The 15,917-nt window shown below is 31.8% G+C and overlaps 1 protein-coding gene across 1 annotated transcript in view; it reads right to left on the bottom strand.

The window, feature by feature from the left end:
• LOC126843603 (RYamide receptor-like) overlaps positions 1-15,713 on the bottom strand; it is a 46,786-nt gene extending 31,073 nt beyond the window's left edge. The window contains exon 1 of the mRNA XM_050581228.1: positions 15,514-15,713. The gene's annotated coding sequence lies outside the window, so the exon portion shown is untranslated. The remainder of the gene's footprint in view (positions 1-15,513) is intronic.
• Positions 15,714-15,917: the final 204 nt, after the last annotated feature.

The following is a 15,917-nucleotide window of genomic DNA, read 5'->3' as shown; positions in this document are numbered from 1 at the left end:
ACAGCCGGAGATAATGTGCCGTAATAATATCTGTTTTTTCCAGTGTAATATTATTATGCGCAAAAAAAAAGAGAGAAAGTTCTTTTATCATTGAAATTTGTTTTTACTGGACCAAATGTATGGAAATAATTAGTTAGGTACATCATTTTGGCACGTTAAAAAATTGCCTAGTGCATAATATTCCAAATGGTGAGTATTATAAATGTACAAGTAACAGTATAATGCTTTTTTTTTCAACATAAAACTATTAAAAAAAATCTATGAAAATGTATACGGATAAAACGAATGAAAACTTCAGGATTTGTAATGATTTTAGTAATACTGTACTTATGGAGCTAGGATTATTACGGATGTGAGCGTTTGCAAAAAAATGTTACAGCTAGAAGCAGTTGAAATGAAGGTTTTAAGATGTGTGAGATGAAAGAATATAAAATGATTAGTTTGGAGTTTGTCCAATGACGGATAAAATACAAGGCCGACTAGTTCGATATAATTTGGGTATGATATTATGTTGGTCGGCCTGTTATTATGTGATCATTTTATAGATCGTTTAGTCTATTTGTATGTTGGATATTAAAACTACCAAAGGTGTTTAAAAACTTTCAGCAGAGGATAAGCACAGTAGAGTAATATAAATGTGTTGTGGAAGATTTAATACGTTTGAATGGTATACTTAAAAGGGATTTTAAAAGAGAGAAAACATAATGTATCTTCGACAGATTAACAGAGTATGACCGATGAGGTAGACATTTTTAATCATGTCTACACTCTGCAAAACCGGCGTAATCGATTAATATCAATTTCAGCTTGGCAAAACAAAGAAATGACATGAGTTATAAGTTAAAATTTAATCGTATAAGGTATAATCCAACATCAGTGTATAATGTATGTTTCTAAAACCAACATTCATAGTCTGTTGAGATCTTGTGTTATAACGTTAGGTGTTGGCCAATAGCATAAACAAAAATATTTATTTAATGAAGTATAAGAATAAGTATAATAAGTATAAAATGGTAACTTTTTTCTTAAATTCTAGTAAATAATATATATCTTGCATGGCGACATCAATATGACCGAATATTTTAATTTATGTTAAATGCTGCTTATCTAGTTTTAAATATTAAGATAAAAAAAAATATGAATTAAACTTGATTTAATTTATGTTAAAAGTGTTTAAACCATCCATTTGCATAGGAGAATTTTTTAAAACACTTCGTGACTTTTACACGTGGAAAGATTGCAACTTTTTCTAGTCAAAAATGTTGTGTTTCTTTTTAAATTTCACACCTAAGTGGTTATTTTAAAAACAATGAACGTCATATAACCGCACTATGATTAGTGGGCACAACAAACATAATTTGTTTTATAGCGATGCTATTATGTTAGCATAATCTCGTCTTTATAAACAAAAGGTATGGTAAAAAAAAATTACAAATAAATTTAAAAATACATGTATAGTGCAACCATGTAATAGTTGTTTTACAAGCACAAAGTTTGTCTATCTAATACGTAAAAGGGTATTTTTTTTTTCATAGTATCTTTTTTATATTATACTTATTCGTCGTGGTACTTGGAATTCATAATTGAGGGTTATCGCTGGACCCGGAGATGGTTTAGTAAAAAGTAAAATTGACTAAGAAGGGACTTTTTTAAGACTAATTTTACTTTGTTGGTTTTTTTTTAACCAGAACAATTTTTTTCAGATACTATGGATCAACATTTTTTTTTACCCCTTTCGACCGTTATCGACAGGGGCCCAATCATTGTTATGGAGTCTAATTGAATTAACCTGTATTTAATTAATTACATATAGAGCTAAACATTTCTGTTCGATGAAAATAATTGTTCGAGTACTCTATTATATAGCATATAATAGGGGTTCAATGGGATTCACCAAGTCTAAACGAATAGAATTTATTACAGTACAAAGAAATTAAGCTTTTAATAGCTTTATATTCGCATGGTTCTGAAAATAGGAGCCCGTCACAGTAGGTGAGTAATTTAATGTCGTCTGCGCCATAATAATTAGTTAAATACTGATTTACCGTCGGGAAAGTCGTTTGTGTAAGAATGCCATTCAGGATTAATGAATAAGAAGATTCACCCAGGAGAATTACAATTGCGATGAAAGAAAATTTGTCTCTAAAAACACCAAATCTAAGACAAACCGGTAGTAACTATCGGTTTGCTACAATAACTGTTATTGTAGCAAAAAACCTAAACCTTGCTGTTATGAACTAAAACTAAAAACAAGTTAAAGCATGAAATGTTTATTTTTTAATGGCTTTCTCCCGCTATATTCACACATTCTTATCATATTAGTTGTCAGCCGATTGCCTTATCAATAAACCATATCTTATCAGCTGACTCTCACCGTTCTTATTATATCAATTGTCAGCTGCCACCGTCCCCCCCAAAAAATAACCCCTAAAAGTGTTTATTTTCTATGTAAAGGTGAAATTGTATATTTTTTAAATAGAAAATTTGTTTTTTGGATGTGTTTAGTCTAAGCAGAACTATTGAATTTCGGAAACCCACGCGAAACCGTTTTATTTCTATTAAACAGCATGTAAAAGCTGTTACGACATTCTATATTGAGCATTACTTGTACTCGTTTATCTTATCTTAATCTCCGGTACATGAGCACGTGTGAATTTCTATTAAAAATAAGAAAATATATGGTGCGAAAAAAAGAAAATGTAATAAAAAAAGGTGGGCAGAGTGGTAAGCTGTTATAGGTACCTTGCAAATTTAATTTGCAGGGTATAGAGCAAGAACAAAAGTGGCGGCATACTGGCTAACATATTATACAACTTGTCTGGAGATGATAATGAATTTACAAAAATTAAAAAGTTTTAGTAAAACTTTATTACGTTTATAACGTACACCTAATACATCACATTTTTGAATAATATTATGTTTTTAACATTAACCACATCATATTCGCAAAAAGGTTAATTAAATTTATACCATCTCTGATGTCGTAAATCAATGACGAGCAGAAATTTGATTTACCTACGGTTGGGTTGTGTACACAATAAAACCGTTGATAAAACTCCAAACGATACTTGAGTATTAAAACCAGACGGTTAAAATGTATGAGCTATAAGAAATTATTGTGGCCTAAAATGATTGTTCTGAGCTAGTTAACGTTGACTGCCAGACCAGTTGGCCACATATTTTCTCAATTGGTTAAACAAAAGACGAACATTTTGTGAGCAATAATTATTATTCTATTACACCTCAAAGAAGTAGAGCAAACGAAAAAGGCTTAAGTCTAGACCGTGTGGCGGCATCGTCTTAGTGAAAACGGTATGTATGTCTTAGCAGCTCGCTCGTGTTCCTGTGAAATTCGCAAAATGTCATTACACCGGCTTGTGCTTGGCAATGAAACCACCAAACAACGGTGTCCGTCCGATAGGAAGTTAAGATTTTAATTAAAGTCTGCACGCTTAGCAAAAGCTCAGATCGATAACTCCTGCTGCGCTTATAGTCACGAAGCTAAAACCAGGACGGAAATGTATGTATACAATTTATATGATATGTATAGTACCTAATAAATAAGGTCAACGCCATAGAAAAAGGGCAATTATATAAACCTCCGTTTATGGTCATTAGTACAAAATATAAAGTCAATAGCGGTGTATAAAGAAAGTTTCAAAAAGAGATTCGCTATAATTGAATTAAGGCTAAACTCCTAGAAAATCCGGGGGGAGGGGTAATAACTGTACTCGTCCGAACGGTTGTCATGATTTGTTTTGAGGAATCTTGGGGAGGCATATTTTTACCGTCTTAATTGTAGAAGATTTATGGTTTTGAACGCGTTTGATAATTATCAAACAAATTATAATTTATTCTTCAAAAACGAACAATTAAAACTCGCGGACAAACGGACTTGAATAATGAGCTCACTCGGTTGACTTGTGTACATAGAGTTGGGCAACTGTTAAGATAAGGAGCGCCCTTTGTACAGTCGGAGATTGGTAAGGAAATAATGCAATGTATAAATTATATTTTATGTGACAAGGAATGAAAAAAAAAGTTTTCGCGATGAAATCTATACTTATAGAAACGGGAGCGAAATTTAAATTACAATAGGAAGATGCTAGTCTAGACCAGGCTGAAAGAAATACAATTTTAACTTGTTCGGTATTCTGTGATGTTGCTGTCGTATTGCATCTTGTTTCCTTGATTTTTTTTTACCCCGGTCAGGTTTCTCTTTATAAAATATGATTTGATATTGAAATGTGGTCGGCCAGTCAAATGCTTCTTTTCCACAAATCCCTATCAGTTACCACTTATCTTTACATCTTTTCTGACCGAATCCATCTCGATTAATTTTTATTTAAAACACAATAGAACTAACACATTAAAAAAAAAAATTCTTTACCGTTTGAATTCTGAAGCGATCCGTACTTTCTTTCCATCAACATAGGTAGATAATTTAAATTAAAATATTTAAAACATTGGAGAATATTAGTATTAAATTGTATATATATATATCATATTATCTTATGCTTTGACTTATTCCATTCTATTTCCAACTTGCTTCTATTATTTCCAAAATTGTTCTGACTACTCCGCACATCTATACACTATTTATTTGGCCTAACTCTACCTCTTAATCTCTCTTGCCGGTTTTATGAGTATTTGTCTCTCTAAATTTAGTCACTATCGTTTTTGCTTTAATTCAAACAACTACTAAACTTCTTCTTGTACATAATAATAGTATAATAATTTATTATTCTGTCGACACTATTCTCTTCGTACATCAAGGCCATATTTCCCAAGGCTTTGTCTAATCTTATTGCTAGTTGTGTAAAAAATATTATTATTATTGATGTTATATTACATGAGGCTCATGTCCTGTTTATGGGGTGAAGTCTCGGATGATTTATATAGATTTATAGGAAGGAATAGCTATATTTATTAGGCGAAATAGAAAATAAATATAAAAACCGCAGATGTTTTTAATACGCTTTTTTGAGTTGTTTTGAAAGTATTTTTTTGGTCGAGCTGCTATTATTTTCGAAATTCAATCCAAGCCTGTTCACATATAATATATAATGTGGCTCTGGACCTCGGAAACTTCTGCGGTATTATCTTTTTCTTACTTTCGGGGCGTCCGTTGTTCTTTAATAACGGTTTTATTTTACCAAAAGCGCACTTTTTCACACACACACACACACATACACACCGCACTAAGCTATAGGCCCCCAGGCGATATTATTGCTTTGCCGACCGACCGATATAAAACGGTCCGATTTAAGATAACGGCCTACTAATTGATTTATACACACCGCAAGAATACAATACTATCGCTTTGGCGTGGAAAATAGTACAGCTTTAATTTTTTTTTTTTTGTAAAAACCAACAGTTAAAATATTTAATAACTGTATCTATATAGGCTTATTAATTATTAACTGTACAGTCTGTACACATATATAATATTACGTAGAAAAAACATTTCAAAAAGAGGTAGCTAATTAGTGAAAACTGTTTAAACAAAAAAAAAATAATAAGAGAGTAGGCATAATCAAAACTTACAAGATCCAAAAATCACATTTTTGTGTGAAGGTTTCCCTAAACAACAAAAAACTCTATACGAAATTATTTCGAAATAGTTTGGACCGAAAACTAACTCTATTTTTAGAATGAAAATTGGAACATGTGTGTGCTGATAATAACTTAAATGGAATAATATGTGAGTTTTGACACCATAAGGTAAAAATCAGATAAAACAAAAATATTTTGGGAAGGTTTAAAAAATAAAAATAATGTTTTATTCTTTAAAATATCTTTTGAAAATCGTAATTGAATTTAAATTTCAAAAATGTACTTCACTCAAATTAACGCTGCGTCCACAAACGTGCCGTCCCATGGGGAAAATCGACTTAAGCGATGTGGTAAAGACAGTAATATTGCCAAAGATCGGTCGGTCGACGATTTCGTTAAACTCGACCGGCGGAAAGAAAATCAAATATTATAAACTATAAGGCTCTCCTAATCCGGCTCTAAGTATAAAAACTCAAAATTGGCCGGGCCGGTCTAAGTTTCACTCCTCCCGAAAAACTTTTACGTGTACTTACGCTATAGCCTATACTTATACTTATATTTGTCGCGGTTGCACCCGATCGGAACACGCACGTGCCGTGTCCAAATGTTTGCTGCTAATGCTTAATGTTATGTCCAACCGTATCGACCAGTGAAGCTGTGTAACTTTTACTTTGAACGTTTTAACTTTGAACGCCAAACTTCAATATACTGCACCGAATCAAACACGGTTGTTTTTTGTAAATTTTAACGGATTGGCTAATTTCGGTTTTGCATAATTCATCAAAATATGTTACAACCACAATTTATAAGAGTTTAGTTTAAATTTTATCTTTTTTTTTATACTAAAAAAACAGCGAGTGCTCATCGTGTTTACTTTTAAAGTTATAAAGAAAAACTTGTTGTGCAAACGATTTTGCTTATGTTCCTGTTGGTTTTTCACAGGAATTTTCGGCCAGATTTTGTTCAACTTTAACAACTATGCGAACAAGACTGTGTTTCGGGCTTTGTTGTACACAATATTATAATATATGTGGGGATAAGAAATAAATAAGGGCCAAAGAAGCGGCAGAAAAGAGATGAAGCCACCTTCCATACCTCTTTTGCATTTCGTCAATAAGGGTTTATCGAGGTCAACAAATCGTATAAGGTAAAAGGGTTATGCGGTATTTAGGACAAAACGAGGATGCAATTCAGTAACGCAACACACCTAAGTACGCGTTAAAGTCGATTATCCGAAAAAGCGGTAGATGAGTAGTGTTCTGGGTTAGTTTTTTACTTGGGCAGTTATGGACTGAAATATTGGTAATACGTTGCCAATGTGTTTAAAAATCTGAAGAAAGCCATCAAAACAGTCTTTCAAACGCTCAGCTATGAGTGATTTCTATATGATGGTTATGACACAGATTAAATCAAATAAAACAGTGCACTCTAAAAAAAAAATGTTTAATGTAAAAAAACTTTAATATCTCAGGTCAGTGTGATCAAAAAATGTTGAACAAATAATTCTTCTGCTGTAGAGTGTGTAAAGACATTTTACCAAACATCTGTAATGTTATCAAACATCGACCACCGTTAATAAACTACTTGTTATCAATATTTTTTATCAATTTACGTTTAGTGTGTACAGTATTTTCGGCACTATGATTTGACCCTACTATGCATTGAGTTTAAACCAATCGAAAATCATTGTTTGAAAAATCTATTGTTTTACTATGTATGGTTAGGTGCACTATCTGTTTTATTTAATCTGCGGTTTTGCCGTTCGTTGGTGTAGTATTATTTTTGTTCAATGTAGTTGCTTGGAAGTATGACTTGGCGTCGAAGTCAACTGCTAATTTCCGGAAAACGAACGAATTCGGGCAACGTCCAATCACTTGGATTAGATAAATACTAATCACAAAGGCGCACAACCGGCGATCGTCTCACCTTAAGACGTGTAGTTTCATGTTTTATGTACTAGCTGTCGACACGGACATAAAATGTCTGTCCATTTGCCCATAAGAAATACACACACTAACCGAAAACAATCAGTCAATGCACATATATATGTGACCGGAGGCGTATCGTGGCTATTCATTTAGTAGTGTACGTTTCAGAACCATCATGTCGAATGTTTGAAATTCACGTGATAGACCAATGCACTCAGTTTGGCTCTTGTAAACGAGACAAATTCGTCGAACTCGATACTCGAGTAGAGTGTTTTAGCTTCGACGCGGAGCTAAGAAGGTATTGTTTTGAAAAATAAGGGGTTTCACAAAAATAGTGTTTGGGCCAGCGATATCTTCTTATCTAAACCGTTGAACCGAATTCTTCAGGTAACAACTCTATACATCATACTTGGCAAAAATATTTAAAAAATTTAACCCTTCCCCTTTTAAAATCGAGAAAATATCCAAACAATTTACATAGGCGAAGTTTTAGACCTTATAAGGTCTGAAAATTAGACCAAAGATGGATTCTGAATAGGACTATAACACGTATACAACTTTCTTAAAAATCTTTAGTCAATATTTTTCTTTTTAATAAGGAAAAACCAAAAATAAAAGGGAAAGTTCTCCGAAATGTTGCTATCCCTATACATTTTCTCAATCATTTCAAATAGCTTACACTCGGTATCTTTTCGACGTTTTTTAATAATTCTGCCGGGATTTCATCTACTACTGACGCTTTTCCTGGTTCCAATTCACTTAGGGCTTTAAAGAATTCGATTTTTGTTATATTTGGTCCTAAGCATTAGGTGAGAAGCAAGAGTGATAAATCTAATATGATACACTCGTTGGACTGCAGTGACAATACAATCTATCAACGTTCAACTATGTGTGGACAGTCTCAAGACGTGGTACAAACGCTAGGTTTCTTTTAAGTTATGACCAGAATACGGAATGGATAAAGTAACGTTAAAAATAAATTGTGTTTATGTACATATAAATGAGACACGTCTGATCTGTGTGGAATTCAAACAGATTGTCAACGTTGGGTTCGAAAATTTAGTGTTCGTTTTTGATCGTCGGAGTGGTCCGCAGCGTTTAGAAATAAACCATTGAAAACCCAATACATTACAACGAAAAATCATAAATATATTTTTAAAATAATATAATAATATGATGAAAATGTTTTAAGATTAATTATACCTTTTTTTGCCATACATATGCATTAAAAATGACGGTTAGCAAAAGTGGTATGTCGTCAAAAATCTAATAGAAAATTAAGTAAAATGTTAATCGTACCAACATTGATAACCACAGGTTCGAGGCGAATGACAAACACGTTTGATTTTGTCTGAATTAATTTGACAAATCCCAATTAATAACGGCTGATATAAATACTAAAATAAATTAAGCCGTTCAGACGGCACTTTGGTTATGCAATTTCAATACATTCATGTCGACTGTAAGTAATTATAGACTTTAGGCAAACAGGCTTATGCGGTTTAACTAACAAGGATATTATTATTATAGTGGTTTGATCAATTAACGATACCGTTGCTCATACATATTATGCGAGTGACTATTATTTGTAATTAACCGTGTGATAAATAATAAGTTTTACACAATGAAAGTATACAAAATTGAGTTTAAATAAGATTTATTTATAGTTTGTGATGTTGTAGGTTCATATAACAGCTTCATTTTAGGCAGTTATAAATTATTACACTGGAAATATTGTCTATCAAACACTAAAATGCGTGTTGTTAAGAAAAACATAATTAAAATATTTTTACTCGATTACAGCTATTCCCTGTCGAGGTCTTATCTCTTATCGAATTGCTCTCGCCTATCAATTATTATTCTTATCATTCTCATAATATTATCTCTTATCAAAGCGTGTGTCCTTTTGATTTCCCTTGCTTCTTCTTATAAACCACCTTAGAAAAAAAAAAATATTTGTTCTAAAATGTATAGCAATAATTTATCTAAAACTGATAACCGAAGAGCGCAAAAATATAATTAATTCAATTCCTTTAAAAAAAATGTACATGTATATTTTATTCTGAATGTAAGTGCTATTATTTTTGGTTTTTCACAATGACATACTGCGTACTAGGCGGAAAGAGGCGTGCACCTGACCCGCTTGCTCACATAATTTATTTATAATGGTAAATTTTGTATTCTTCGTACGTTCTAACCGATGCTTGGGGTTTTCCGGTAATGTTTTTCGGAAATTCCTACTTTATTTAGATGTGTACCGATCTAAAACTGACAATATTTATAGAACGACATGCACACGAATATAATAATTTTCTGAAGAAGTATTAAAAGCTCTTACACAAACAGTCGTTACACAAACTATACTCTTTTCTTTCAATCCGTTTTCATTGAATAAGTAATTGATTATTATAATATGGAATTCGAGTAAACCAAAAACGATTTTTATGCCAATTTAGTTTTGATTAGAATTTTTTTTTTTGGCCTCCCTCGACCAAAGTTCAGAAAAGCATCTGCGGTCCGTTCGGTGGTCTTAATATACAAAAGGGCTTTGTTTATTAATACTGTTAGGATACCGCAATTATGTAGTTAAATAATTAATTCCCTGAACTATGGTTCCAGGAGACCTTTGCAAACGGTTCACAGAAAACGTATCGCATTTGGCGACGGAATTACTTTGGACAACATTAAACCCGGCTAATGTAAAAGGTAGATTTAAGTTTTTCTAAATTTAATTTCAAAAGACAAAATATTATTTTCAACAAATTTTTATGTATTTATAGCATACATTTTCAATTTATTCAATCCGTTTGAAAAAACTCAAACGTTGTACTCATATTTGCTAGATGAGTATAGTAGAATTATGACCGAACGCATTCAACAATTTTTTATGTAAAACTTTACTGAAAAAAAAAAGAAAAAATTTAAATATCACTAAAATATATTAATGTACTGCACTAACCTGTGCACATTGTGATTGGTACAAATGGAAATTAATTTTACCGACAAAGCAATTAAACATGAATAATAATAATCATAAAATTGTAAAATCTATTTTATGTATACGATTTACATATTTTGTTTGTACACCGATTTCAGAAGCACCTCCATAAATCTCACTACAACGAAAAAGACAATTCATATTTAAGTAGTGTAAACTAAAATATTTGTTAAGACTTTAGATTACCGTTTATATCTAGTTATTAATTAGTTGAATTATGTCTGGAAACTTTTGCCATTCTCCTTTTATTCGAATCACCCACTGAAACGTATTATGAAAACCAAGCAAATAACAGCTATAAGTAATACAAAAGGCAAACAAACACTAAAGTCACGTGATAGCACTTTTCCAAACGTTTGTAATTTTATTCGTTCCTCCCCCCCCCCCCAAAAAAATATAATATATATATCAGTTTAATACGTACTATATTATAATCAGTTTATAGTATTATCATTAAAAAATACATCGAATATTAAACGTTGACGGGTAATAAAATTGTACGGCGATTTTGCGAAGGAGTCGTTTCTGTACACAATCAGTTTGTGAAAATCAGTTTTGTGTCAATAATATAAGCTGTTATTTATAAAGAAGAAAAAAACAATATAAGCTTACAAAGATAGGAAAATGTAAAAGCAATGAAATAAAATCCGCTCATAGTCGTCGGCGAAACGCTTTGGTGTAATCTAAAAAGAATAAACCCGATTTCCCTTATAATATAAAAATGTAAATTAAAAAGGAAACTCTGTGTAGACATTTATTACCTGACATGTAATATTATTGCATTTACATTTATGTATATTTTTTCTATTGGTTGTTCATTTCTAGAATTCGACGGTTTGAACGTGTCAAGCGGTTGCGTGCTTTATTTAGTTTCAATTTCATTTCATATCTCGCGTTTGAGATAATTTCATTTTTTTTTTTTGCATTTCTTAAGTAGTTTGGTACAAGGGTTGCCGTTTTCTTCGAAAACATTAGCTTGTCAGAAAAACGTCAGAAAAAATACCATAGTTGTATTGCTTAATAAAATTCAATAACGGCTAGATATAGTTGACACTTGATGTATTATATATATCTATATATATATATTTTTTTTTTTACTTCTGAAACATTCAAAATATTGTACACCTTAAAATGCCTCTTTAAATTAATATGCGACGTTTCTTTGTGTATTTCTGTAAAACGATTTAGTTTTTATTGCCAAAATTCGTGACAATCGCGTAGAGAAAAATGGATATTATACAAATAATTCATCTCATACAAAACTGTTTTTATTAAAATATTTTCTTTATTTACAATCTATACAAAATATGTATAATTAGCAAGTCTGATGACAAAGATACAGTGACAATAATGTATGAATAGGAAGGCTCTCAGCAGTGCCACCTGAACAGAAAAAAACGTGGAATATTTACAGGTTAGTACATTTAAGAATAAATTTTAAGAGTAAATTTAAGATAGAACTTTTATACGACAGTATTATGAAGAAAATGTCAAAACTTTTGAGAACACTTAATTCGTTTGTTGGGTTTAGCAGTTCATAACAAACATCCATTGACAAACGTCCAGCTGTGTTGCAAAAAATAAGTAAATTCTAATCCAATCGATTCATACAATTTGATTGCAAAAATTGATCAAACTAGTATCTAAAAATAAACTATACTCGACCGCCATGACTTGAATTAATTAAAAAAAACTTATATACATATATTCATATATGCCTCCTTAACTTTTTTTTAAAAAAAATTTTTACAGAGTAAAAAGAGGATAGAAAACGATGAGTGTTTTATACAAACATTAGGAAAATTTTAATCCTCACAAGTATTTAACAATAAGTACATTTCTTGTATAAAATCAAAGTGAGATTCACCCTGCTTATAATATCAATAAATGGTTAAAAATATTCTATTCTAAGCGTGAAATTACATATATTTAAGAGAAATAAAATTTAGTCATTTGCGGACCTACACCGATGGAACGTTACGGAATTTGCTCAACAGTTCAATTGAATAATATGGAATGTGGTTACAACTAACCTTCTATTGTTATATAAATTGAATAAATAAGTTATATAAGTTGAATAAATTCCTATGTGTAAAATTTAAGGACAAGGCTTTGCTTTAATTTTTATAAAAATGTTTAAATATTTATTTAAGCGAAATAATGACGCCAGGGACCAGATTGAACGAAAATATGAAATAAAATAGAATGTACCAGCCAAGTTTATTTATTTTAAAATACTTACAATTTTTTTTTTTTTTTGGTATGGATGATATTTTTTGACAAATCGCCATAACGTAGCAAGTCATGGTCTGACCAATCCGGTAGGAATGCACCGAGGAAAAAGCAATAAGAACTTAAAACTATTATAAATAAAAAATGTATGTAATTTCAAACATGTTCAATACATCCCATCACCTTACCACAAAACTATTTGTATCCCGTGTGTTAAAAAATAAAAAAATGTACACAAATATTATATAATAAAGCGAATTATATATATATATATATATTTACATATATTATAATGAACCGAGAATTTCATAGTATGATAATATTTTTTTTAAACTCTTCTGAGTCGCTCGGATAAATATGTTGTATAATTGAAGACATGGCTGCATGTTTAACCGACGCATCAGACCCGTTTGAAAATTACATTTTACGATTACTTTAGGCTGAGCCAGCCCATAACAGTTAAGTGTAATCTGCTATTCGGCACGTACTAAGTTTATTGGTTTTATTTAGAGCACTGCACGATTCCAACGTTAAGACCATAAAACTATGACTGTTTAAAAAACAACAGGTAGCCTAAATTCCACTTGCTGCACCAAAAGTTCGCTTCTGTTGTAATGGAATTTTGGAATATAATATAACAAAAGGTATTTCATCTTCTTCTTCTTCTTTTTGCACTGCCAACTTTGGTGTATTTGCTCTACACAATACTGGGGAGGGGAGGGGGTGTCTTGAGATTTAGAATGTTGGTCTTACACAGCTTTGGGCTAACACTATGGCCCTTGACGAAGTAGAGAGAGTGTGTTGTTGCTTCGTTCTCTAAACATAAGTCGTTTAGCCGGAATTAGAAATCGCCAGTGACCGAGAGTAGAATCGGCGACTGTGTATAACAACTCTTTTCGCTCAATCCGCCTTTCTCACTGGATTGGATTCCCATTGTTTATTTATTTATTTTTTTTTGTTAATTAACTACACTGCTTTTGGCACACCACTACCGATTAACCAGAACCACACCAGAGAAATCAGACGCAGAGCTGTAAGAAAGTCACGGTAAACAATATGAACGGCATGACATGGCTAACGCCACTAAATTAATGAAATTTAAAAGGTACCGAAAAACCAGAATGAAACTCCATTCGTAGAAACCGCAATACGAGAGAAACGGCTAAAATAACAAATCATATTGGTTAGGAAATAAATGTGTTGTCCGTTTTTAATAGTAATCGACAATATTAAAAAAAAAATTATTTTTCAATTAAAAATCCAATTTTTAAATTATTTAAAAAAACACTAGGCCAAGAGATGTTCATATTGTGTCGGTACTGTACGTTTGCGTTGTTAGCTGTTCTTTGTGTTAAGTAAATATTGCATAATATATTGCTAGGTTTTTGTACCAACATACCTAACCTGAACGGGTAACTAACGGTTTTCCATTCAGACTCAACAACTCCCACCTCAGGGGTTGCGACAGACAACGGTTTTTTTTTTAGTAAGAAACTAAATTCAAGGTCGAAACGGTTTTGGATTTAAATTGTTTTCTATTGGAAGACTTTCAGCGATCAAGTCAAACGGTTAAGTTCCATTTATAAACACTTAAATGAAACGCAATTTACTCTCGTTTGTGCTTTTTTAATAAACGTCGTGAAGGTGAGAATCTTTCTAATTTCGACGTGACAGTTTTATTATAAGAAAATCAAGAAGACAGCGGAAAAGTCATTGTAACAAAATTCTACAAAATTCTACAATATCAAAATATTATTATCTTCAATTAAGCGACGAAAGCAATATTTCATTACAAGTAAAACGGTAACCCAGTTTTTGGGATAACACTGAATCAGAGCTGTATTTATATAATTAATATCCAGAGCAAGTAAATTATTGGTACGATTAAAACATGATGATTGCGAAATCTGTAAAAGGTTTTTGTACTTATGTACAGAGTGGTTCATTAAGGATAAGACATTTATTTTGTCTTAAAATAATTACAATTTTGTAGTTTTTTCTATTTTGAAACACTTTAGGTGTTTACAATACTAGGCGATATTTAGAAATTTATTTTTTTCCAGAGTTCTGTTAATTTTTTAAACTTAAATCACTTTATAAACATTGAATGTATTCGCAACCGGGTCATAAAGTATGACTTTATTCCAACTTTAGTAGGTTATGTAGGAAATAAGATTTTTGATTCTTTCCTTTTTTTATGTAAACAAATTGGGTTTAAATATTGAAAAAATTGCATATTTAATTGATTTAATTACAAGACACTGAAATTTAAAAATGAAAATCGGCTTCCTACATAACATAATAAGTAGCCAAAGCACTCGAATCTTTTTACAGAATTGAAACTGAACCATCCTATGTAGATTCTACTCGTGGAAAAAAATGATTTAAATTAAAAATAATTCCTCGAAGCTTATACAAATTAACCGGTAAATTTATTGACATGGTCGAAAATATATTAAAACTTTTTTTTTTTTTTTAAATACTGCCTGCACGAAACTTATTGAAAACGGACCGCATGCAATCCGCAAGTACGGCCAGTAACGGTGACAAATTATTATTATACACGAAAAATTTTTCCTAAATATTTAGAAAACAAATTTCGAGCACATTACAACGGCCAGTGCAATATTTATTCTTTATCGGTTCATCTTTGTCTACCGTCTACAGATTCGCATCACTTTCGGAAATGACAATATTACCGAGGGACTTTACCAGTGAATTGGCCTTTTTTTTTTTTTATTCTAACTTTCGACGTCTTATTCTACAGTTTATAATTGTTTATATTTTGTGGTGGCTTACCATGGTGTCGGTCGCCATCACGTCATCATATGAACATCGGCTTCCGCACCGGTTTTTGAACGTCGGCCAAAACGGTGTTATTATAATGTTAACACACTTTACCGCACTTTGCCGTCAAATTTTTTTAACAATTTTTTTTCTTTAATTTCTCCGTTGTTGCCAAACACGTGTCCTGTCGGTTTACACGAAACCACCAACTCGACAACTCGCACCCGAGTGGTCCGAACGACATTTGAACACATTTTTGTTGACGGTCCTCGCGCCGGTACGAGTCGCGTTGGTCGTTTTCCATACTTGCGCAAACCGCTATACCGTTGCCGCGATTAGCCCGCCACCACACCGTCGCCACAGTGGTCCAAAACGGTTTTTTTTCTACCCGGACGAAATAATTAATAACTAAACAA

This window comes from Adelges cooleyi, unplaced genomic scaffold (genome assembly GCF_023614345.1).
Source record: "Adelges cooleyi isolate 19-005CV unplaced genomic scaffold, UGA_ACOO_1.1 ACOO_flye_CR_arks_rails_tigmint_CR_PRNA_574, whole genome shotgun sequence".
Taxonomy (NCBI): Eukaryota; Metazoa; Arthropoda; class Insecta; order Hemiptera; family Adelgidae; genus Adelges; species Adelges cooleyi.
Note: the sequence above shows the minus strand (reverse complement) of the source record. Positions and strands in the feature narration are given on the sequence as shown.